We start from the raw sequence: 25,216 nt of genomic DNA on the forward strand, positions 1-25,216 counted from the left end.
CATTAGGAGAGCAATCTGCTTTACTCAAGTTGATACATAAATTAACCATCACATTGCCCCAGGTCCCTGGGGCTCTCTCTGCTTCCTCCCTCTCACCCTCCCACTTGGCTCCTCCCAGGCGTTGGTCTGGTCTGCCTTTGGATTGGCTACCATAAGACCGTATGTTCACCTCTATCCAGTCACCTGAGGCTGAGCAGTAAGCTCAGGGGACACATCAATCAGCCACCTATGGTTGTCCCTTAAGCAGCAGCTTGAGGGGGGCAGTTTCCTTTAGGAGGACCTGGGGTGGGACTATTGCGATGATAAATTGTTAAAAGCAACCCTGCAGTCCTAACAACAGTAAATGAGAGGCGTTTGTGTGGCTAGAGCTGGCAAGTTCATCAGATATTTTTTTGAGTTGCAGGGTCTTGCTAGGCACTGTGGATGCAGAGGTGAAAGGACACGACTTTCACATCCAAGACTCACAGGGAGTAGGAGAGGCAAATTGAGGGTCCCTGTAGCTCAGCAAACATAGAACATTAGGTTACAAGACATCTTGGAGATCTAGTCCAACTCCCTCTGTTTCCCAGGTCAAGAAATGGAAGCCCTGCTTCCCTGGTGGCGCAGTGGTTGAGAGTCCACCTGCCGATGCAGGGGACACGGGTTTGTGCCCCGGTCCGGGAAGATCCCACATGCTGTGGAGCGGCTGGGCCCGTGAGCCATGGCTGCTGAGCCTGCACATCCAGGGCCTGTGCTCCGCAATGGGAGAGGCCACAACAGTGAGAGGCCCATGTACCGCAAAAAAAAAAAAAAAAAGAAATGGAAGCCCAGAATGGTTAACAGACTTGCCTAGGGTCACACAGCCAGTGTCGGGTAGAGATTTTATTTCAGTTACCGTGTGTTAAATGTATATAATCTGTTGGAGATCAGGAGACCCTTTCATGTTATTATTTCATTTAACGCTTATCACAGTGGTGTGAGGTAGGCTTTATCCAGAGGACAGACTTGAATTTCAGAAAGGTGCATTAACTCACTCAAAGGTAGGTCACATAGGTAGATAGGAGAGACACGAAAGAAGGTCTCCTGTGATGTCAGTGTTGCAAACAAAGGCAGTGCTAGAAATTTTAAGTGTGGTGTTGAAATATCTTCAAAAAACTCATCCAGCGCTCACCAGTGTGATTCTTTCCTGCTCCTTGGGTGAGCAGGTGTTGAGTAAATAGAAAAAGAGCAGCAGGAGGGACACTTTTGAGAGACTGGCTAAGAAAGGAATGCAATAGAAACTCAAAAAGGGAGATGGGGTAGACGTCTCAAGATGATCAATACTGATGACGTTTTCATTGAGGACTTTTGAAAATCCCGGGAAAAGATCCATTTTACGGATGGATAGGATGACTTAGCAACAAAGAGGAGAGGAAAAGAATCAGGTAGGGCAGTGAGACGAGGCCTGCTCAGTGCACTAAGGACACATCTGTCCTGATTTTCCTTAACCTGAAAGACCTCTGCTGACCAAAGAGCTATTTGAAATGTCAGGCATATTGATTTTTTTCCCCCAGGCTGGGTTTACAGTCTTTTCTGAAATAAGAGCATTTAGACCAAAATGAGGACTGAGCTACTAGCTTTTGCAAAATAGGAAGGCTCTACTGGTCAGTTGAGCAGAGCACAGAGGCAGGGTGACATCTGGTTGTGGTGCTTCAAGTTCTCGTGTTGGTCTTGGATTTCTTCATCTCCCACCTCCTCATCCCATTCCCTGTGCACCCCCTTTCCCTGTCCTATTTTCTCCCATCCATCCTTTCTTGCCCTTGATTTTGATAGCACAGTATATAGAGTAAGGATCACGACACAAACTGTTGCGCGTCAACGGGCCACTACAGTTAGGATGTAATACGATGTGGAATGGAGAAGACTACGCAACTGGAAAGGGCATGCCTAGGTCGTGAGAGGCAGTGACCGCTCAGGTCCACCTAATTGTTGCCATGCCCAACTATGGACCCAGTGCTGCCAACTCTTCCAACTTTTGAAAAGAACCTGGAAATGTAGATGTACCTTTTACAAAATACTCTGATTTTTTAGTGTGATCAATTAATTCAATTCTCTTACAAATTCTTTCAGGCTGGTACTCACCCATAGGTCACCAGCTTCTGACCACTGGTCTACAGTAAGAAATATAGTTGAAACCCTAACTTCACTGCTTCTAGCTGTGTGACTCTGAGCATGTCTCTTAACCTCTCTGTGCCTTCCTTTCATGACTATCAAATAGTATTAGAAGATGGCATATACAGTACCAAGCTCACTGTCTCACTCAGAGTAGATACACCATAGATAATAACTCCCTCCCCTCCCTTCCACTCCATCCCACAATGATGGTGTTTTAATCATGTATACTCCTGATTCCAAAGAGGAATATTCAGTCTATTACAAGACCAATGACTTCTGCAACATCAGCCTGAGTTCCTCCTGCAAATGATCATATCACAAGAGCTCACAGTGTATTCTTACCCTGCTTTGTTGAAAGCCATTTCCCCAAAATGCATTTTACGTGGGCAATGAGTCTCTATTCATGCACAATTTCACATGAAAAGATTTGCCCTTTTCATCGTACGCATGGCTTGAATCAGCCAGCCTGCAAGAAAATATTTCCATTTATTAGCATGCCAAATGATGTCAGTGGCCTGGAACTTCACGGGTGGATATGGCCATGGACTCATAGCATCCTGGCACTCCAAGAATTCTCAGAGGAAGCCATCTAGTCCAGACTTCTACACAATGGTCCTTTAAATGCAGCTGAAACATCTCCTTAGGTGGTGAGGGCTCATTTTTCTGGGAAGCTGCCCTGGCCATTCTAGTTATTTGAAATATCTTCCTTGTCTCCAATTTTAATCTGAATTTTGGTTAACTTGTGCCCATTGGTTCAGATCTAACCTCCAGCAATACTGAGAGGAAGTTTAATCACAGTACAACCTGGTATCCCATTAAACAGCCATAATAGTGAGAATGCAAGTCACAAATCAGGACTGTTCTCGGTGTTTTACATATGTTTATTTCCTTAACATTCACAAAAACTCTAAAGCACGTAATAATAAAGCACTCTCATTTTAAGGATGAGGAAACTTGAGGCCCAGTGGTCTCATGGCTCATAAGTGGGAGAGGCAGGAAGGCAGCCCAGGCTATCTGGCCTCAGAGTCCACGTGCCTAGGGACGACATCCTCCTGCCTCTCCCTGGTGGAGGACCTGCACCAAGGTTTAGTGCACAGGACCAAGTGCTTTGATGTCATCCAGAGTCGGATTACGTCCTGACTCTGCCACTTCCTCTTAGAGCAAACTTGGCCAACATACTTCATTTTCCTGACCTTTAAATAAGGGGTATGCCACATCTCAGATGTCTTGGGAGTCAAATCTCTGTAAATCATACAGCAGTACCTGACAAGTAGTAGACACGCAGTGGCTTTTTGTTGAATAAACGGCATTTATCTGGAATATTACTCAGTCATAGAAAAGAATGAAATGATGCCAATTGCAGCAACATAGATGGACCTAGAGATGATCATGCTAATTGAAGTAAGTCAGACAGAGAAAGACAAATATTATATGATATCACTTATATATGGAATCTAAAAAATGATACAAATGAACTTATTTACAAAACAGAAATAGACTCACAGACATAGAAAACACACTTACGGTTACCAAAGGGGAAGGGGGGTGGATAAGTTAGGAACTTGCTTTTAACAGATACACACTACTATATATAAAATAGATAACCAAAATGGGCCTACCATATGGCACAGAGAACTATATTCAGTATCTTGTAAAAACCTATAATGGAAAAGAATATCAAAAAGAATATAAGAATATATATATATATATATATATATGTATGTATGTATAAATGAATCATTTTGCTGTACACCAAAGTCTAACACAACATTGTAAAACAACTATACTTCAATTACATACACATTTGAGTATTCATACTCATTTAATTAAACTTTCAGCAGACATTGGTGAGTACCTTCCCCTGTGGTAGGCACTGTGCTAGGTGGAAAGGACATATAGATAAGCCGCTTCCTTGGGAGTAAAGCACCAAAGCTGCGTTTTACTGAGTACGTACGCTTACCTCCAAATTTTCCCCCAGGTCCACTTTTGTAAGCATTCCCTACAACAATTCTGAGAATTGGATGTTACTATCCCCAACCTGCAAATTACTATATTGAGAGTAAGCCAGCCCAAGGTCATTGTCAATTAGTAAATAGCAACATTTATTCTCAGACTCAGATTTCTGACATGAGATTCCATGTTGCTAGAGCAGACTTTGGATATTTAAAAAGAAGAGAGATTAATGCTCTTTAGAGATGTACAGCGTTCTGTTCAAAGCAAAACTTTCCAACCTTTGCTTTTGTCCTTGAAACTGAGAAATGATATTGTCAGTGGAACTAATAGTCTTTGGATGGCGGGCCTGCCTACCATTTAGTTTTCCTTCCCATTGGGCAGGAACCGTGTCATCGCCATGGTTTGTTCTGTGCTGAGGGCGAGGATGCTCAGATGCTCAGATGGAGGGTGCCCTCAGGGCACGCCTTGCACCTACCAGTGATGAATTGTCATGGGGAGAGGTCTGTGCGCGCCTAACTGGCTCTTCTTCATTCGGAGGACACCCCCTACCCCATGCAGGAAGTCCAAGGAGCAAGATGCTGAGGGACATAGGACAGAGAATCCAGACTCCCGATGTCACGGTTTCCTTCAGCTTCCTTTGTGACTTTAGCCAGAATGACCTTTCTGATCCTTAAATCTCATGTATTAAAAATGGTGCCAGGGGCTTCCCTGGTGGCGCAGTGGTTGAGAGTCCGCCTGCCAATGCAAGGGACATGGGTTCGTGTCCCGATCCGGGAAGATCCCACATGCCGCGGAGCAGCTGGGCCCGTGAGCCATGGCCGCTGAGCCTGCGCGTCCAGAGCCTGTGCTCCACAACGGGAAAGGCCACAACAGTGAGAGGCCCGCGTACCGGGGGGAAAAAAAAAATGGTGCCAGTTCTGAGATCACCAGTTTGTTTAGGGGGCTAAATTAACAGAATATGCTGGATAACAAACTAATTGTTGAAGATTTTCAAATGGTCTCTCCTGATCCTCAAGGCAGTCCTGTAATGTACAAAGGAAAATTCCTAAAACTTCCATTTTACCGAGGAGACTCAGAGAGGTTGCAGAATACTCTAGTAAGTGGCTGTCATCAGAGGTATTTTTAGACTAAAGAGTACACGTGAGCCTTGACAGACTATCCACCAATTATCACACTAGGGATCTGACCACAGTCTTCCAAAGCTGCCTGGTGGTTTTGCCTGTTCTCTGAGTCAGGCATGGCTCACCCTGACACCTGCAGATCCTGCTCAAACACTCTTTCCAGGGATGACACCTGGACAGTGTGCAGCGGTAGTCACCAGAGGATGTCCGTCAAGGTACCTTTTTTTTTTTTTTTTTTTGCGGTACACGGGCCTCTCACTGTTGTGGCCTCTCCCATTGCGGAGCACAGGCTCCGGACGCACAGGCTCAGCGGCCATGGCTCACTGGCCCAGCCGCTCCGTGGCATGTGGGATCTTCCCGGACCGGGGCACGAACCCGTATCCCCTGCATCGGCAGGCGGACTCTCAACCACTGCGCCACCAGGGAAGCCCCCCTTTCTTGAAAATACCCGAAGAGGCTCTCTTAATTCAGGACAGCACAGGAACAACTAAAGGAGTAGTTGTGAACAAATGCGGCCACAACATGGAGTGAATTTTGTATGCATCACCCATAACTGATTGTGTACACCCACAAGGGCCCTCACATCCTCATGAACCCAGGGGCGCACACTCCAGGACATAGCTGCGACATATCTGCCTGACCCTGATGCTCCCCTCTCTCCCACACTTTCTTACTGTGGCTGTCTTTGCACAAGTACCATCCTGGGTCGCCTCGGCTTCCTATCCCACCCTCCTAGCCTAAACCCTACCACTTTTCAGACGTCAGCATCCATAGCATTCCTCAGGGAGGCCTTGCAGGCCCTCCCACCTCCAGATTCGGTTGTTCCCCACACACTCCCCGAGAGCTCATCCTTCTCCTTTTGTGATGCGTGACGGATCACATGGGTCACTGTTGTCATTGTCTGTGCTGGAGGAGGTGCAACAGACCTGGGGGAAGCACGAGAGTTTCTCAGGTACATAGACCCGTATTGATAGTTTTCACAGAATCAGGTCCTGTGCTCAGGGCAGTCCCGCAGGCCACCAGCTCCAGGACCACATCAGACATGGACTGTCCTTATCATGTCATTACCACACGGAGGATTCCAGCTGTGTTGTCCTCTCCCACTATATCTCGCTGTCGCCAGCCAAGGTTAGGGTGACTTGTCTGCTTTTTCATTATGCCCTATCCTGTCGATCCCACATGCTGACAGAAAACTCTTTTCCCTGGATTCACTGTTAATCTTGTTTCTAAAATACCATGCTGTCTATTTTTCTATTTTTATTTTACATCCCACCACCTACTTCTCCCCGGGCCATGGTTTCCCCATCTGTACAATAAGAAAGTTGGAGAAAATAAATCTCTAAGGTCCTTCCAAGGCTAATGATCTGAATCTGTGAAATGTCCCCTTAGTGCGTTGAAGAGCCCAAAGAAATTTCCCCCTATGTTACGTGCTTATCATCTAAGGGCTGTATAAGCCACTTAAATGAACACTGTTTACTGTACACCAAAGATTCCATTGCCCTACTTATTTTGTCCCCTTCCAACCTGTTCCAGGTGGTTGAACCTCCACCCCTGTGGGCCTGCTAGAAGATTACTTCTCCTTTAGAGATCCGATACACACTACTTGATGAAAGCCGTACACGGGGAAAGTTAACAGTGATTAGAATCTATTTGCCTTCACTTCATCTTATTACAGATTATACTTGTATATTAACTTCATAATTCTCTGATTACCAAGGAGTTCAACTGAGGTCCTGGGTCTCTTCAGTCCTAATTAGCCTTGTCCAGCTGAGCTTGTGCTTGACTGAACCATCAGTAGAGTATTTCTCAGTCAGCAATGGAAGCAAAATGATTCATTCTGGGAAGCTTGTTTCTGATGTTATAAACTATTTGCATACCATGCAGATTTGCACAGACCTAGCCTATGCCAGGACCTGGAAGCAGTGTGCTTTCACCCCCTTTCCTCATTCATCTGAGAAATGGCTGTGCATTATTCAGTAAATGGTCCCATCCAGGGAGTTGACATCACTTCCTCATGAAGCAGAATTTAATTCAGACATTTTGAGGCACAGCGTGGCATAGTGGTTGTGGACACATTCTTGGGACAAGTGGGCTATGTTTTAGGCTAGTGGTTGATTTTGGAAGAGCTACCTGAACTTTCTAAGCCTCAGCTTACTTGTCTATAAAATGGGAATAATAACAATGCCCACCTGATAGGATTGTTATGAGGATAAAGTGAAATATATAAATTGTATAGCATATTGGAAGCATTCAATATATGTTAGTTTTCATTATTGTTAATATTAATTAGTCTCTTTCTGTGGGATAACAGAATAACAGAGAGGCAATAGGAAGAATGTTTATTTTATGAATAAGGAAATGAAGCTAGGTGAGGAGAGGTGACTTCATACCCTCCATAAATATTTATCAAGTACTTACCATGGGTCAGTCCCTCAATATTACAATAAAAAATCAATGTCCAACACCATTCTCTGCCCCTCAAACAATAAGTAGCCTTTAACTGTGCCTGTGGGACCAGGGAAGGCTTCCCAGAGGAAGTGTCCACTAAACTGGTCTAGAGGAATCAATCTCATCCTTCAACACCCCACCTCAGTCTTTCAAACCAAGATTAATGTCACCTCCACTGTGAAGCCCTCCTTTATTCTCCCCCCACCCCACCCAATATGGAACCACTTTCTCCTCCACGTCTGTACTTTGTCTATACTGACACACTTGCATATAAAATGCACAAAAAAGTGGAGATTTTTAACTTCTCTGTCAGTTTTCTGTATCACTAGCGCACAGCCTGGTGTCTGGAACACAGCAAAGATAATCATAATCGCTGACATCTATGATGTGCTTACTGTTTATAGACAGTCCTCTAAGTACTATATTTATATCAATTTACTTAGTCTCCCGGCAACTTTGTGAGGATGCTGAGACACTGAGCAGTTTAGAGATTTGCCCAAGATTGTGCAATACCAGGATTTGGACCCAGGCAGTCTGGCCCTGGAACCCTTGCTCCTAACCATGATGTCATAACTCTCCATAGGTATTTGCAGAACTGCACATAATGATGGTCATCAAGTTCTAGGCAATTTACACATATTACCTTATATAATTTTCACAACAGTGGTCTGATGTGAGTCCTGTTCTGATCTTCATGTTATGATAGTGTAAACTGAGGCCTAGCATGTGTAGGTACCTTGCTCAAGGAAGTAAGGCTAGTAAGTGGCTGGAGTTTAAATCCAAGCCTGTTGCCAGAGTCTGAAATCTAATCTACTATCCCCAAATTTCCTATAATGTGATATGGGAATCCCCAGCAGTATGTGAGATGATTTTTACGTCATTCATGGCTTAATAGTTATGTATGTTTTTTAATGTGTACCACGAATAATAGGACTACAATCTTAAACCCATGATTATATAGGTGTAAATGCGTAGAATGAGGCTGGTGTATGTGTTTAAGAGTTAGAGTGTGTCATTTGAAAAACTGTTTAAGTGCAGTATAATACCATTAATGTTAGGGGTATGAGACTTGATGCATTGATGACTGAAGTTTGGGAAGCTCTGTATTGTACTCCCCTGCCTCCCCAGCCTGTGAAAAGGACAGTAATAGAAAGAGATCTGAGAGCCTTCAGGTTGTGAAAATAGTGCAAGCACAAGGATGAAGTCAAGAAAATGTTTGTCAGTTTCACACAGGGTATTGTTTGGATTTGTCTGTCTGGAACTTTGAACTTTCTTCTACAGAAAATGAGTAGCCTTCAAAGATTTAGGACCAGAACTAGATATGACATTGTCTATTAATATTTATCTTTTACAGTCATTGTGGGTTTACTATCCACCTGGATTTATAATAGCTTGAGGGTTTACCCATCGAGGGTAAACATTATCACAAATATGTGTTAACTGACAGCCCCTAAGTTTAGTGCTTAGGAGGTGGTTGCTATAAGACCCAGGATGCAATGATGCAAGCTTCGATGCGCATGTGCCATGCAGAGCCCACCTCTACCATCCACGTGTGCATTTTACAAATTAGGCCATTATCCTCCTTTTCAAAAGTTGTTTCTAACTGCCAAGAGTGGTAATCTTGCCTCTTTATCCATTTGAAATCATAAAACTAATTGAACAATTCATTGAACCTAATGGCTTTAGAAAAATCAATAATCACATCCTGTTATTGATAGAGTAGAAGCACATGGAAAACATTACCCAATACAGAAAAAAGCCAGTTAAAATAAATAATTCAACAAGCTGCCTGGCAATCTATTCAAATTTTGAACTTGAACGATTATGTGGAGTTTCTTAAGTATAAATAATGAAAGCAATGCACTCAAGTGCTGCCAGGGTGTGGGCTAAAGTTACAGACAGCAAAGATGCCAATTCCTGGCATTTATCCCACTACTCCTGGCTGTGAGCAGTCAGTAAATAGGTACTTGGCTGTTTGGGGTGGGGTGTGTATAGCAACGCTGGTTGCCAATTAGTATGGTTAGTATTTGAGGTCAGAACAGAGCTGTAATAATATGTTCCTTATACCTTCCTCAAATATACATAGTAATTTGCAAAGCACTTTCACATCTAGCTATAAGCCAGGTAGATATTTTGCAAATGGGAAAACTAAGGGCTAGCACGTGACCTGACTTGTCCACAGTCACAGTGCTAATCAATACAAGAATGGAAACTCTAGCACAGGTTTTTTAACTCCTTGTCTGTTGGTCAGTTTACGATGACGGCTAGCTTTGCCATCTGATTCCCTTCTAGATTCAAAAGAACCTTCACCTTCAGTACTCAAGTCTGATTTCTGTCTAAGAAACCTATAGTTAAGAAGGGAACTGTCATTTGGTCAAGGTCACAGAGCTCAGGCAAGACAGACCTAGGATTTGATCACAGTTCTCTGGACTCCTGGTCCAGGGCTCCTTTCTTATACTTCTCAGCCATTTGCGTGTCTCTACCAGAGGCAAGGAGGTGAGGTGATCAGGGTGAACAGAATCCCTGGCTGAGGACTCTTGATGTTCCAAAGCAGAATGCAGGGCCTGGGACTGAGGGGGACTTCCAGCTGCTTCCTTGGGGTGACCTGCTTCTCTCCCCTGGTGCCACATCATCAGGGATGGAGGCAGGTGGGGACAGATGTTTGTAATTGACAGGAATCTGGCTCATGGGTCCTGATTTCATGAAGACAAAAATTGTAGCAGGACTATATGAGGGGAAAATAAAATGGAAAGACGATACTCCACTGCCTTGCTGGTCGTTCTCTATTACCTCATCTCAAAGTGGTCACACCACAAGCCATGTCTGAGAGCAAGAAAAAAAAGACATCAAGGAGGCGGTCCAGTGTGAGTTGCAGTTCAGGATGCTCAGAGAGACTTTCACTCACACATCTTTCTTGTTCACCGTTGTATGCTATGTGAAATAGTACAAGCTCATGCTCATTAGGGAACTTGGGATATACCAGGCACTGCTCTAGGTGGCTATGAATACTAATTCATTTAGTCCTCCCAGTAAGCTATAGGTAGATACTTTTATTATAACCAGGTAGCAGATAAGAAAATTGAGACATGGACAGATTAAGTGCCCCATCTGAGATACCATAGTGGGGAGAACAAGGATTCAATCAAACGCAAGCCCAGTGGCTCTCGAATGTTCTAAACTGCTGTATATATTCTGGTACCGAAGAGTCTGTGCTTGCCTCTTCAGATCCGAAGCTCCACCAATGTCCACAGGGCCCTCAGTGGACTGTATCAACTGGCCTCCTGGTTTTCTGGCTTCTGGTTGGGTTTGGCCAATAGAAAGCACCAGCAGAAATCAGGTGGAAGAAGATGGGTCAGGGCAGTTAGTCTCCTTCCCTGCCAAGGCCATGGGTTCCTCTGCCTGCGGCCACAGCTCCTGTTGAGAGCCCTCTCCCATAGCTACAGTTATACCTACGGCTCTCTCCTGGCTTCAGAAAATGCTCTTTCCCCTGGGAAAGGGAGGGAGGGAGGGAGAGAGGGAAAGAAGGATGGGAAGACAGGGAGAGGAGAATTAAAAGTCCTCATTAGAGCGATTTAGAATACTGGTCCACCTCACTTCACCTGGGACACTTTCTTTTCTTCACTTGGGTCATAAAGCTTTATCACGTTATTTCATTTTCAGCATATATAGTAGCACATCCACTTTACAGTCCACAAAACTGATCCTCAAAGAGGTGAAATAATTTGTCTAAGTCCGCATTTCGATGCAGGATCTAAGCTTTGACTCAGCCAAGCAATTCTGATTTCAAATTCAACCTAGTTGCCTCTCCCAAGCTGCAATTTCTGAGCGTTCGGTGTCTCCTTCCCAACAATGATCAGATATTCAGGAAGTCCAAACCCCCTTGGAGGAAGGTCTCTTTCTTCACGATGGCTTCGGTCATGCTGGGGATTTGATTTTGGTTCCTTTGCTTCAGCCACTGAGTTCTGGCCCCTTGTGTTTGCTCCTTGTTCTCTGGTTCCCCTGAATGCCAGTCTTAGCTTGATCTTTGAAAGGGGGACAAAACATCTCAAATGCTGAAAAATATATTGGTTCTATGTGGTTCCTTTCTTCTCAGACTTCCAAGGTTAGCCCAAGAACCATTTTTATAAGCAGAATATAACAATCGATGTAGGGAGACATTAATGTAATTTTCTGATAGCCTACTTTGAAAAATGTAGGTCTTTTTTTAAAACTTAGATATTGATATTTGTACAGATGGGTGACATTTGAATGTATCACTGTGAAATCCCCTGAGGACCTGGAAGATCCCTCTGAGAAATGTTTATTTGAGAATCAAAGGGGCCATCACTTCTCCACATCCCATTGATTTCATTCTCCTAGAAGTATATTAATCCTGGGCCTAGACAGTGCCTTGAAAGTAGACTGGAAATACCCAGTGTTAAGAAACCACATTTTTTTTTCTGATATGAGGAAAATTTTTGATTATGTCTGTGAATATTTACATTCTAAACAAAGTGGCCAAAAAAATGAACCATATAAGCATCTATTTGTGTGGACAAAGGTTCAAGATTGAATGGATTATTTTTGGACAAAACCAAGCTGTTGTTTCATTATCTATTGAGACTCTAAAATCAGGAATTTTCAAACTAAAAGGGAAACAGCAGAACAGGAAAGAGAGCACATGTAACCCAAAGAGGTGCACTCACTCTCTTATCTTCTCCCCTCCACAGCAGCTTCTTGCTAGAGAGGCATCTTCACTTGTTTTCTGTGCTGGGTGCTGGCATTCTGCCTAGACTATAGTAAGTGCTTATTAAATAATAATTGAGTGATTGGCTAAATGAATGAATGGTTTACATATTCCTTTCTTGTGAGATAAGCAAGGGGAGGGATTATTCTTACTCCCATTTGATAGATGCAGAAACTGAGGCCCAGATAGGTAATGGACCTTGCCCAAGGTCACACAGCAAATTAGTGGCAGATCCAGAAGTAAAATCTTGATCTTTTAATGACAAGGCTAGTGGTCCTTCCAATTCCTTGACCTGGTCTCACTTTTTGTTTGTTTGTTTTAGCCTTCATTTCGTACACCAAATTACACAGTGAAAATGGCATTTGGGAACTGGAGATGGAGTGGAGTGGAAATGGCATTTGGGAGCTGAAAGACTGAAAATGAAGCTCTTCCAACTGAAACCATGAAATCTCCAAATGAAAGGGAAGGCATTGAATTCCCCTGATACAGAGATCAATGTAGTAGAAGAGAAGTGAATGACAGACATGAAATTAATGGCATTTAAATTTATGCAGTTACAATAGAAAACAATTCTTCTGGAATGCCTTCCTGAGGCTTTGATAGGTAGTGGTAATTAAAAGAGCTCCTTTAAATCACTTATTATAATTATGTTTTAAATGATCCAGTCCTGAATGTAGCCAGCTTTTTGTTGTTTACTGGTAGCTGGTGACACTTGGAATTGACCAGACATTTGCAATAATTTGACTACTTTTCCTATACAGAGAACTGAACTGCCTCTTGCAATTGAACTGGGGAAGTGTATCAGGTTCCCTGTGGACCCCTCAGTTTCTACCCTACCCCAGTATTATATTGTATATTATATACAACCCGGGCAAAAGGAGTCAGCAAGAGGTAAGCAAAGTTGGGACTTCAGATCAGGCACATTCTGCAACTTTCAAAGGCAAAACTTTTTATGAAAACGTGCAGAACTGATTACATGCTTTGGTTGTGAGATTTGATCCTGTGCAGGTCCAGGCTGATTAGGAGTGAAATTTGCAGAGATGGCTAAGACCTTGTGCTAATGGGGTTGAGGTTATAAATTCACTCCACATGCCAGCCATTTTCCTCACCCTATTAGCTCTCTCTTTGCTTAAGGCTTTGTGGCTTATAGGCAAAGAAACTGAGGCTCAGAGAGGTTGAGAGGTTTACCTAAGGCCATACAGCTCTTAAGGAGTTGGGAAAAAGGAGGAGATACTTTTGGCTCTGGGTTCATTGCTTTCTCTAGCCTGCCCCAAGGGCTGCTCTTATGATGTTCAGTGTTTCTCAAGCAACACCACAGTGTGATACATGTTGTAAAAGCGCACCCACATATGAATGGCTTGGTCCAGAGCAGTGAGGTGACTGATTCACCCAAGGCCACGCCAAGAGAGGCAAGGATGGGACTTTGATCCAATTTCCTGGATCCAAGTTCAGGATTCTTTTCATTAAAGCACAGCTTTTTGGTTTAGAGGTCACGTATGTGATGTGTCCTGTGTCATCAGGGGGCTGGGGGAAGGTCACGGCTGGGTGAGTAGGAAGTCATTCCCTTCAGATGTGGGGCTAAGTCTCAAGAAAATGCTCATGTTTAATGAATTCCTAAGATAATTTCTGAGGCCCTCCCCTCCCCTTCCCTCCTTTCCCCTCCCCTCCCCCCTCCCCTCCTTTCCCCTCCCCTCCCCCCTCCCCTCCTTTCCCCTCCCCTCCCCCCTCCCCTCCTTTCCCCTCCCCCTTTCCCCTCCCCCCTTTCCCCTCCCCTCCCCCCCCCTTTCCCCTCCCCTCCCCTCCCCTCCTTCCCCTCCCCTCCTTCCCCTCCCCTCCCCTCCCCCCCTTCCCCTCCCCTCCCCTCCCCTCCCCTCCTCTCCCCCTCCCCTCCCCTCCCCTCCCCTCCCCTCCCCTCCTCTCCCCTCCCCTCCCCTCCTCTCCCCTCCCCCTCTCCCCTCCCCTCCCCTCCCCCTCCCCTCCCCTCCCCCCTCCCCTCCTCTCCCCTCCCCCTCCCCTCCCCCTCCCCTCCCCCTCCCCTCCCCTTCCCTCCCCTTCCCTCCCCTCCTTTCCCCTCCCCTCCCCTCCCTTCCCTTCCCTTCCCAAGCTTCATCTTCCCAAACAAGCCACTTTGAACTCAGAGTATGGTTTCTCTCCCACGCCAACCCCACCATCAGCTGTCTCCCCCACTTCCTCTTCCTCACTCTCTCTGCTTTTCTTCTCCTTAGGATGTTCATCCACTTCCGGAAAAGCATGGATTTTCTCTATATTAACATCTGGCAGTGGACTCAACCTCTCTGACCCTCAGGGTCTTCGTTGTACATGGGTATCTCTAAATTGCTAATACCTAAGTTGAGGGTGGGTCATCTGACTTCTTTATATTTGTGCCCCTAGGACCCAACTTGGCTCCTATACATAGTAAATAATTGACCAAGTCTTGTAAGGTCCTGATAAGGATTAGATGAGATAAACCATGGAACTGACCTAGCATGGGTCTTAGCACCTGTGAGGTGCTTGATACATTCTTTCATCTATGGAAAATCCATTTAGGGCTCACAGAATGCCAGGGGGTGGTTAGGCACATTGGATTCAACAAATGAACTAAACAGCTACAGATTCCTGCCCTCTTGAAACACATGTTCTAGGAGGATGAGACAAACAAAATAAGCATGCTAGATAAATAAAGCAGGTAGTAAATGTTATTGAAAATTTTTTTGAAGTAGAGCTGAGAAATGGGGGTCAGGAGAGGGGTTACAGGGAGGAGGTTGCAATTTTAAATAGAATGGACTTGGGCAGCCTTGTGGAAGAAGTAATATTTGAGTTTAATAGTTAATTTCCTTATCTTCATCTTTTCTCTCTCTCTCTCTCCCTCTCTTCTTCTTCCTCAACCCAAGATCTTCCTATGTAGTTCTTGACTCCCTGACAAGATTAGAACATACTGGAGAACCTAGGCATTTAGTCATATCATCCTGTCTGCAGAACTGGCTACATAATTTGCGGGGCCCAATGCAAAATGAACATCAGGGCTCCTTGTTAAAAAAATTGCAGATTTCAAGATAGCATCAGCAGAGCATTAAACAAAATGCAGGGCCCTTCTGTGCGAGTCATACATACGTGAAGTGGCTGTCATGGACTACGGCCATGACTACAGCCACCAAAGGTCTGTCTGATCATGACTGAAATTGCATTGACTTACACCCAGTCTCTCCTTTCTCTGGTCTATGGGCCATGCCAGCCTCCCACCTCCTTTCGACCTGCGCCCTATCCTGGACCAGGAGTCGGCCTCATTCCACATCATTGTCCAAAGTCTGACCCTGGCCTCTACTACCCTGAAACAGGCTAACCTGACACACAGGTACTGATGGATTTTTAAGGTCAACCACTGTCCTTAGGAATCAGTAAACGTTCCTGCACAGGGAGTTTATATTCTCCAGATTTAATGGCGAGGGAACAGAAGTAGGTGGAAGATTTAAGGATTTATTTCCTTCCGATGATCAAGAGTGCTCTCTGCAGTGAGTGGTCCCAATGACCTGGTAGATCGTAGCCTTAGTCTCAGTGCTGATGAGCCTCCGACCTGCTCTGACTGCTGCCTGGACCTGACACTGAGCCATCTACTGCTTCTGTGCCGAGCCCCACACTAGATGGAGCTGCCGGCGCTAATGGAGTGGCCTTATAGGAGCACAGCACTTTACAGTTTATCCTTTTCCTCCACCACCCTTGCCCACCCCGCATCTCACAGATCATGATACTGAAGTCCTAGAGGTGACATGACTTACACACACAATACCCCACAGTTATGGTACTGGGATTTCCAACCAGCTCTTCTGACACCAACACCCCTGTTCTTCCCAAGGTTGGTTTATTACCTGTGCATCTCTTCTGCACACTCTGCCTACTTCCACTGAAAGGACTAGACCACAGGATTCTTATTCCAGAATGCACTTCCCCACTAATGCCCTTATCCTAATATCACGTGATGTGAGGTGCTGGAATGCAGTCAGTTCCTTGCCCAGGCTCGTATTATTATGAAGAAGTGAAGATAATTCTTAAACATATACACATCCCTGTCTAAGTAAACAAGAGGGACGAGAATAGAAAAAAAACCTGTAAGAAGTGCACTTACGATATTCATCCATCTAGTCATTGATTCTTTTTCTTTTTTTTATTATGGTAAAATATATGTAACATGAAATTTATCATTTTCACCAGTTTTAAGTGTACAGTTCTGGGGTATTAAGTACATTCACGTTGTTGTACAATCATCAACACCATCTGTCTTCAGAACTTTTTCCTTCCAAATTTTTTTCTTCAATACGAAATGCTACTGGCTGAAACAGAATACGGCCCACACTGGTGTTTGCTTCAGTCCTCTGCCAATTTAATAAACTCTCACAGGATAGAATTCAGAAAGGGCCAGTCAGCAACCTGCCTAAGGGAACTGTGAGAGCGGTAGGAACAGAGAGGTCAAGTGTGTTTGCCCCCGTGAAAAATGCAGCCACAATCAGCTAACTGGGGCCACCGCATATCTGCTTGTAGGAATACGGGTCCCCTGTGTGTGTGGGAAAAGCTTTGTGCTAACCAAGCCAGCCTGGGAGAGGGCTCTACCCTGCACACCCAGAGACTTCTTTCAGAAGGGCAGAATATCTTTCTGGTCTTGGGGATGGGGTCTGAGAACTTCAGAGGGAGACCCAGAGGCAGACACAGACAAGTAGGGGTAAACAGCAGAAAGCTGTGAAACAGACACACATTCAGAGACATACAATGGACATGGAAGAAAACACACGATCCAGAACACTAATAATCACTTGCATTTACTGAGCACTTTCTCAGTGCCAGGCACTATTCTAAGTGAAGTGAGTGAAGCACAGAGAGTTTAAGGAACTTGACCGTGGTCAGCCAGCTCTTTTGGGGATCTGCAAAGTGTCCACTTTAACTATGGAATTTAAATAGGTTGGATTAAATTTGTAAAGCCTGTGAGTTGAGAATAGGAGAACCAAGATTGTAATAGCCCTAGCAGATCAAGGAGCTTGGTGTTCATCTAGCAGGCCATAGGGAGCCATTGAAGGCTTTTGAGGATGGGCATGACATAGTCACAAGAGTGCATCAAATGATCCCTCTGACAAGGCTGCCTTCCATGCTTTGGAGTGGGAGAGGTTACCAGTGCTCTTCTCAGGTGGAGAGGTTTGTGGTTTGGGAAGGATAACTCAGGTGGGCTGAGTCCCATAGGTCTAAGGCTACTCCTACTCAAAGTAGCATCAAACCCATCATTTTGCATCCATATATCAATGTCATGTGTGATGGGCCAGCTTTCAGGCTTGTGGCTCTTCCCTTCCAGAGGACTCTTTCTTGCCCACATGTCACACATGAGCTGTCAAGTTCCCTCAGTTGGAAAGGCATATATAAAATGTCAGTGCAGAAGAATGCAATATATTATGGACAGTATCACATTGGACATGAGATGGTATAAACATACTGGGTCCACTTCTCAGGTTTTTCAGGGATGGAAAATAGGTTCCATGTCCACATGCCTGGTCTCATCAGTGGGTATCGCTGCGGGGAATAGCACGCTGAGAAGTCTGAGTGGGCGCTGTGCTCAAGGCATGCAGGCAGCACTCTGTGGGCTGGGCAAGCCTTCAGAGGGTACAGGGGAGGGAAGTGATACCAACTATGCCATGTATTTGCCACTATTAGGCTACTGGAATAAGCCAAGTGTGCTTCTGCTTCTCTGGAGTTCTTATCCATCCCTAAGGCTGCAGCATTTCAGGCTTTATCTTGGAGCTAGAGTGTACAATCAACTCAGTTCACCAGAACTCGGCATGTCTGCTCGAAGCACTTGTTCTGTGTACAGCATCCTTGTGGCTCTTGGCTCCACATAAATTGTGAATTACTCCCTGCTTCTGGATGTTACACTGATTCTTTTGAGACAATACTTATGAGAAATGGGGACAGTGCTTATGTCTTAGGAAGGCAAAGTTGGTTCTAGAAATTCTGTGTATAAAGACTGATCTATAGTTTAAGGAGACTTCATGACACTGAGAACCGTCAGCAGAGGGTGGGCTGAGAATTCATACAGCCCTAGCCTAAAATCCTTCCTTGGACAAGTTATGTATCTACTCTGTGTTTCGTTAAGTATTCTATGGAATGGGAAAAATAATTATAATAATACAGAAGATCATATCTTATATAGAGAACAAATGAGTGGTTACCAGTGGGTAGAGAGAAGGGGGGCAGGGCAATATAGGAGTGGGGAAAAAAGGGTTATTATGGGATTATACAAAATTACGTGTGTGAAACTTTTGAAAACTGTAAAGCACTATAGAATTTAAAGCATCTTTTATTCAATAAAAAATTAAAATAAATTTTAAAAATTAAAAAAAGAATCGGGAGTTTGAGATTGGCAGATGCAAACTATTATATATAGAATGGATACACAACAGGATCCTACTGTGTAGCACGGGGAACTATATTCAATATCCTGTAATAAACCATAATAAAGAAATACAAAAAAGAATACATATATCATATATACATATATATAATACACATATATATATATATCTGAACCACTTTGCTGTACACCAGAAACTAACACAACACTGTAAATCAACTATACTTCAATAAAATAGATTTTTTAAAAAGATCATATCTTAACAGTCTACTTCCTTAACCAACTGGTCAGATTAACCAACACTCTCCTTTCCTTCCGTGCATCATACGGACGCCCACAGCACGGACACCCACAGCATGCTGACTGCTCACGACTAAGGGCTGCTCCCTAGTATACCCACTCATTTCTGTGGCAAGTGACAAGCTCCCGGTCCCCGTCACATTTCCTAAGAAGTTCCTGCTTTCTCTATGCCAAGAGGCCCCACAGTGTGATGGCTAAGAGCCTGGATTCAGAACCCAGGCTGCCTGGGCTCAGATCCTGCCTCTGTCACTTAGCAGTTGCGTGGCCTTGAGCAGATTGTCTAACCTCTCTGTGTTCAGTTTCCTCCTTTGTAAAACGAAGTTAATCATATCTATCTCAGAGTGTGGTTGTAAGGATTAAATGAGCCAATGTTTTCAGGCTTCCCTGGTGGCGCAGTGGTTGAGAGTCCGCCTGTCGATGCAGGAGACACGGGTTCATTCCCCGGTCCGGGAAGATTCCACATGCTGCGGAGTGGCTGGGCCTGTGAGCCATGGCCACTGAGCTTGCGCATCCGGAGCCTGTGCTCCGCAACGGGAGAGGCCACAACAGTGACAGGCCCGTGTACCGGAAAAAAAAAAAAAGAGCCAGTATTTTACAAGCACTTCAAACAGTACTTGGTGCATACTAAGTGTTAACTACTGAGTTAACTACTACGTTTTTTATGACAATAAAGAGGCTGGCACATAGTGGATTCTTATATATTAGATCCTCCTTTCTCTCTGAGTCCAAGTACAGTGTTCTTCATAATTTGCTTCTCGGTTTGAAGAAAGGCATAATCCAGAGATGTTCCATTTCTCAGTTCCAGGCAACTGCATTAATGATAGGATGTGGTCTCCATTCTGGTTAATCGCTCACCCATTTTCTTGCCTCCAGTGGACATATCCTTTGCTGGTGGCATCACAGAACACCACTGGCCACATTTGACAAGGTGGAGTTCCTCAAGGAAGTTGCCTGGGAGGAGAGCGTGGCTGCAGGTCAGGAGTGAAGAGCTGAGGGAAGCCTGGGTGGGTGAAAAGTTGACTAGAAAATTGTAACGTCAGTATCAGTAAACAGGCTAATGAAGGACTGCAATTTGCAGATGCGTATCTGGTGCTTTCTCTCCCTTCAAGGGAGATGGCATATGCTTATCAGGATCATGTGAGCCTGGCTCAGGAGCCGAGTGGGGCTGTATATGAGAGGGTGCCTGTAGTATGGCATGGTTACCTCCCTCCTGACTGAACAAATGGTGACCTTTAAGTGTTTGCAGTCTCTATAGACAAACCATGCACACAAATAGGACAAGCAGAAAACTGGAAAGAAATTGGTCAGGGCCTGAAAAAAAAAATGGGGACACAGGAAAAGAGGAGGGTGAGAGGAAGGAAAATAGCTCATATTTATGTACTATTGGCCAAACATTTAATATTAGCTTCTTTATGCCTCAACATAACCCTACAAGGTGAACGTTGATATCCCCATTTACAGATGAGGAATCAAGCCTGGAGAGCCCAGCACGACACAGGTACCATGGGGCAGTGTTATGATAAAGCCCCAGGTCCATCTGACTGCAAGCCTAGTGATCTTTCTCTTACACCTCACTGCCTTCATGGGTTAAAAACCAACCTCAGGCTCATTTCCCTGTTGTTGTTATTGGCAGGATGGGGCAGTGGTTAAAAGCTGCGGTGCCAGGTTTCCCTGGTGGCGCAGTGGTTGAGAGTCTGCCTGCCGATGCAGGGGACACGGGTTCATGCCCCGGGCCGGGAAGATCCCACATGCTGCGGAGCGGCTGAGCCTATGAGCCATGGCCGCTGAGCCTGCGCAACTGGAGCCTGTGCTCCGCCAAAATCAGCAAGACCTAGTTTTAGTTCCTACCTTGACTCCTCTTAATCTTCACTGTCCCACATTCTCTGGGCAGAGTCCTTTGTCTTTGGGAGGGAATCTGCACCCTAGGATTGCTTTGAGGATCGAATGGAATCATGGATTGAGAGTGTGCGAGGGAATAAAGTAATGGATTACAACAGACAATGCTCTGACAATGCTCCATAGACAGAATATCCTTCCTCTTGGTATTTTCAGTTTATTCTTTTGATCATTAATTTAGTTCATCATCTCAGGTGTGCCAGGCATATGGATTTTGTGTAACTCTGAGCTCATTGAGGACTGGGAGCCCAAACTGGAAACTCATTGAGGTTTGAGATCCAGAGAGAACCACAGAAAAGCCATTCAGTTCTAACCCTGCATTCTACGGATGGGAAAAACGAATCTCAGAAAAGGGAAGTCATTTGTCCAAGGTCGTGGAGAATGACAAGTAACACCTCTGGCATCATAACACCTATCAGGCTTCTAGGAGTGTAGAAAATAGTTTTCTAAGAAATACTTATTCAGCTAATTCTGCTTTCTTCGTCTTCTTTAAGTTCAGAGAAGCCTGTATGGTATTTCTCATTCATGAGCTTGCTGTGAATCTTGTTAGGAGGCTTCATCTGAATCGAGGGGAAGTGTTTGTGGTGGTCCTGGCCCACCTGCCTCTGGCCTGTGGCTTCTCTTCCAGTTCCACAAACCCTGCTTCACTTTTCTCCAGGGGAAGACAAGAAATTAGCAGCCGTGTTGGCCCCTGTGAATAGCAGAGCAGTTTTGATGGAGAACAGAGAAGAGTTTTCCACATTGTGGTTCTTTGGGGAATTTCATCAGCCAACAATGTAAATTAAATTAGTTAAAAAACATTGTACATTTCTAATTCCAACACTGGATTCACTCAGTGGCAGTGGAAATTTTGAATAATGGATAATAGTCGTCTCTGATTTCTCAACATATGTTTTTTCACTTACACAGCTGTGAAAAAAATTATATTTATATTTTTGTTGATGCATAATTTCCAGTCTGAAAACAGAATTGATATTAGCATTAAACTGCCAACAGGTGTTTTTTTTTTTTTTTTTCCTTTTCTTTCTGGTGAGATGGAATAATCCTTTCTTTGGCAGGAAGTCAGTATTTTTTCACAGTCATTTTTGCATCCTTAAGAATGCCTTTAAAATTATTTTCTACTTGATGAAACACATCCTCTCAAGGCTTCATTATTTTCACCCTGGTGTTATCTGATTGAATATTTCAATCACAAAAATCTTGGGAAATTTGAGTCATTTCCTACTCAGAACTGCTTGGAACATTTTGAAGGGTTTTTTTGCTAAGAAATAACCATAAGTTTAATAACCCGACTGCATTAAGCCTGGATACTGTTTATTTTAACTATTGATTACAAAGTATCTTTTAGGTAAAATGAATCAAGTCAAATACAGTTGATTACTGCATCCATTCAAGATGGCCAGTAGAGAAAGAAAGATTCCCAGGAGACTTTGTCAGTTTCTGCAAAATTGCTTCTTTTTTTTTTTCTGGTCTACCAAAAAAATTCTCCTGGACTCCAACAGAGTAACAAAGCAAAGTGGAATGGAAATTTGATAGTTATCCTAAAATTTAATCCTCTTCCCTGTGTACTCCTTCCCAGTTAGTATTACATCATCCATCTTTACCTCCTCTTCCCCCACCCCCTCCATCCTAGACTGTTTCTAAAGGTCCTTTAACCTCTTTTCTCCCCACCACCTCCTCAAACTCAGGTCCACCCTTGTGGTTGAGTTCTTTTACATAAAGTCACATTTAATCTGAACTGTCTTACTTAATACCCTACAGTGGCTCTCACTCGCCCTGGGGATAAACTTGGAATTCTTGAGATGTACACACAAAATCCTTCATTTATGATCCGGTCTCCTTTGCCACTCATTTTCCTATGTCATCCTCAGTCATCATCAGTTTTCCTATGTTGTAGCCATATGGAGCTTCCTGGGGTTCCAGGAACAAATATGTTTTTCCATTGCGAGCTTCAGTGACTTTATTCAAGCCACCTCCTCTTCCTGGTTGCCCCATGCTATACTTGTCCAGACCATCTTCCTCAAAACCCAGTTTAGGGGGCTTCTCCCTGGCAAAGACTTCCCTGTTTTATCACCAGCACTATTATCACCCTGACACCCTTCCACCCACACTGTAGACAGAGTGACTTTCTCCTCTGATGTTTCACACTGTCTTTTTTAGTTCAGAAGGGAGTAGATCTTAGTAGTTAAAAGCTTGGATTCTAGAGCCAGATTCCCTGGATTCACATCCCAGATCTGCCATTTACTAGCTGTGTGACATTAGGTAAGTTATGTAACCTCTCTGTGCTCGATTTGCCCACTGTAAAGTGTGAGAAATAGTTACACTTACCCGATGGGGTACAGAGAGAATTAAATGAGACAATATATGTAAAGGACTTAAAACAGTAGCTGGCTGGTAGTATGTGCATAACTATTAATACATATAGCTTGGTTCTTATCTGTTTAACTTTACTGTATCTCTTTAGAGTCTTCTTCCTCCACTAGAGTGAGAGTTCCTTGAGGGCTGGAACGTAGTTCTCTCATATTTTTGTCTTGAGTGCCTGGTACTGTGCCTGGAATATAACAGGTGCTCAGGAACAGATGTAGGTGGAATGAATGAATAAATCAATGTAGACAGACAATCTGGAAATTCAGCAAGCAAAGAGCCATTTCCCTCCCTCAGTTATATAATGTAGTTATGATGTCCCTGACACTTCTTCTTCTTACTTTTTTTGTTTTTAACTAAAAAACTCTTCTCCTTTCATGTTTCCCCGCTCAAACATGGGATGAGTGTTTGCTGCACATTTGCAAGAGGGTTTAAGTCCAACATCCACACTCTGGTGTCCTCCCTTGTTCTCTTTTACTTTCCTTTGCCATTGCCAAAGTGAATATCCATTGATGGGATTTCTAGTATTCATCACATGCAGCCACCAGATGGATCTGAATAGTTTCTCTAACAACCAATTTGCATTTGGACTCAGCTTCCAAAATGCCTTCCCATTATAGCTTCCATTCGCTCTCCGCACACTCTGCCATCTTCCACTCTGTTCTAAAGGCCACACCTCTAATTTTGAAAATCGTGGATCGATTTGGTACCACTGAGCTGTACCAAGTTAAAACAAGAATGATATTTTATTGTCAAATCATGACTTGCTCGTATATTTCAACTTCTACCATGTAATCTAACAAAATTTTTCATTATAATCATCTTTGGAAGAGATGCCCCAAGGTATTGTTGCAAGACAGATTTTTTTTCCCCATTGCCTCTGAGTCTTCATCTTGGGATTACGTTGCCTAGTGGGCATGGTTCTTCAGCCAAGATCTTCTTGTTAAGGTTGTTATGTTTATTTGGGGCTCTGTTAGGTTTCATGAACTTAAATGAAGAGTAAATAATAAATTCATGGAGGAAATTGGGTTAGCATGCTATTCACATCCCGGCTGTTGCAGACGGGTGTACCAATGATGGGAACATGTGCTTGTATCATGATGAAATGCAGATTAGAGGCCCTGGAGCCAGCCCAAGGATATCTGCCCAAAACGGTTTCATCTCTGTCAGCTTTAATCTGATCGAAAGAGAGCATGCTTCAATGCAGTGAGAAAAATGTGAACTCCTAAAATAACCCAGCGGCACTCTGTTTTCCATTTAGATGCTATTAAAATACTCACTTTTCATTTGTGGTATAGTAGAAAGTATACTAACTATAACTTAGAGGATCTGAATTCAAATCTCATCTCAGCCATTAACTTATGCTGTGAAATCTCACTGGGCCTTAGCTTCTGCATCTGTAAAATGAATGGGCTGAGCTAGACTAATGGTTTTCAATAGTTTTTTTCTTCATAAAACAAATGACAAGTGATATTCACACATTCCCAAGGGCAGCCCCACGGTTGTGCACAATTACCCACGTACTGGTTATAGCTCTCCCCTTTCTTCCTGCTCAAGTAAGCATATCGGAAAGTGCCTGAGTAAGATTGACATTTCAAGATGACCTTGAATCCTGTTCTGTCTAATTTATTTTAAAAATTAAAAATCAAATAATTTGGAAGCTTGGGTACATCATTATTAATTTTTAAAAGGTGATTTGCTACACAATTCCCAAAAGGTATATCAGAAAACTCGATTTCAACAGTCCCTTGTGATGCTATCATTCTACATTTCTGTGAGTTAATAATCAAGGTGCCAGTAGAGAAAAATCCACCGAGTTGAGTCTTTAACTATTTGGAATAAAAATAACGAAGAATAATATATTTTTGTAGGTAGTCCTCACTTTGGTGG

Source organism: Mesoplodon bidens, assembly GCF_964165515.1.
Source record: "Mesoplodon bidens genome assembly, chromosome: 2".
In the NCBI taxonomy this organism is placed as follows: Eukaryota; Metazoa; Chordata; class Mammalia; order Artiodactyla; family Ziphiidae; genus Mesoplodon; species Mesoplodon bidens.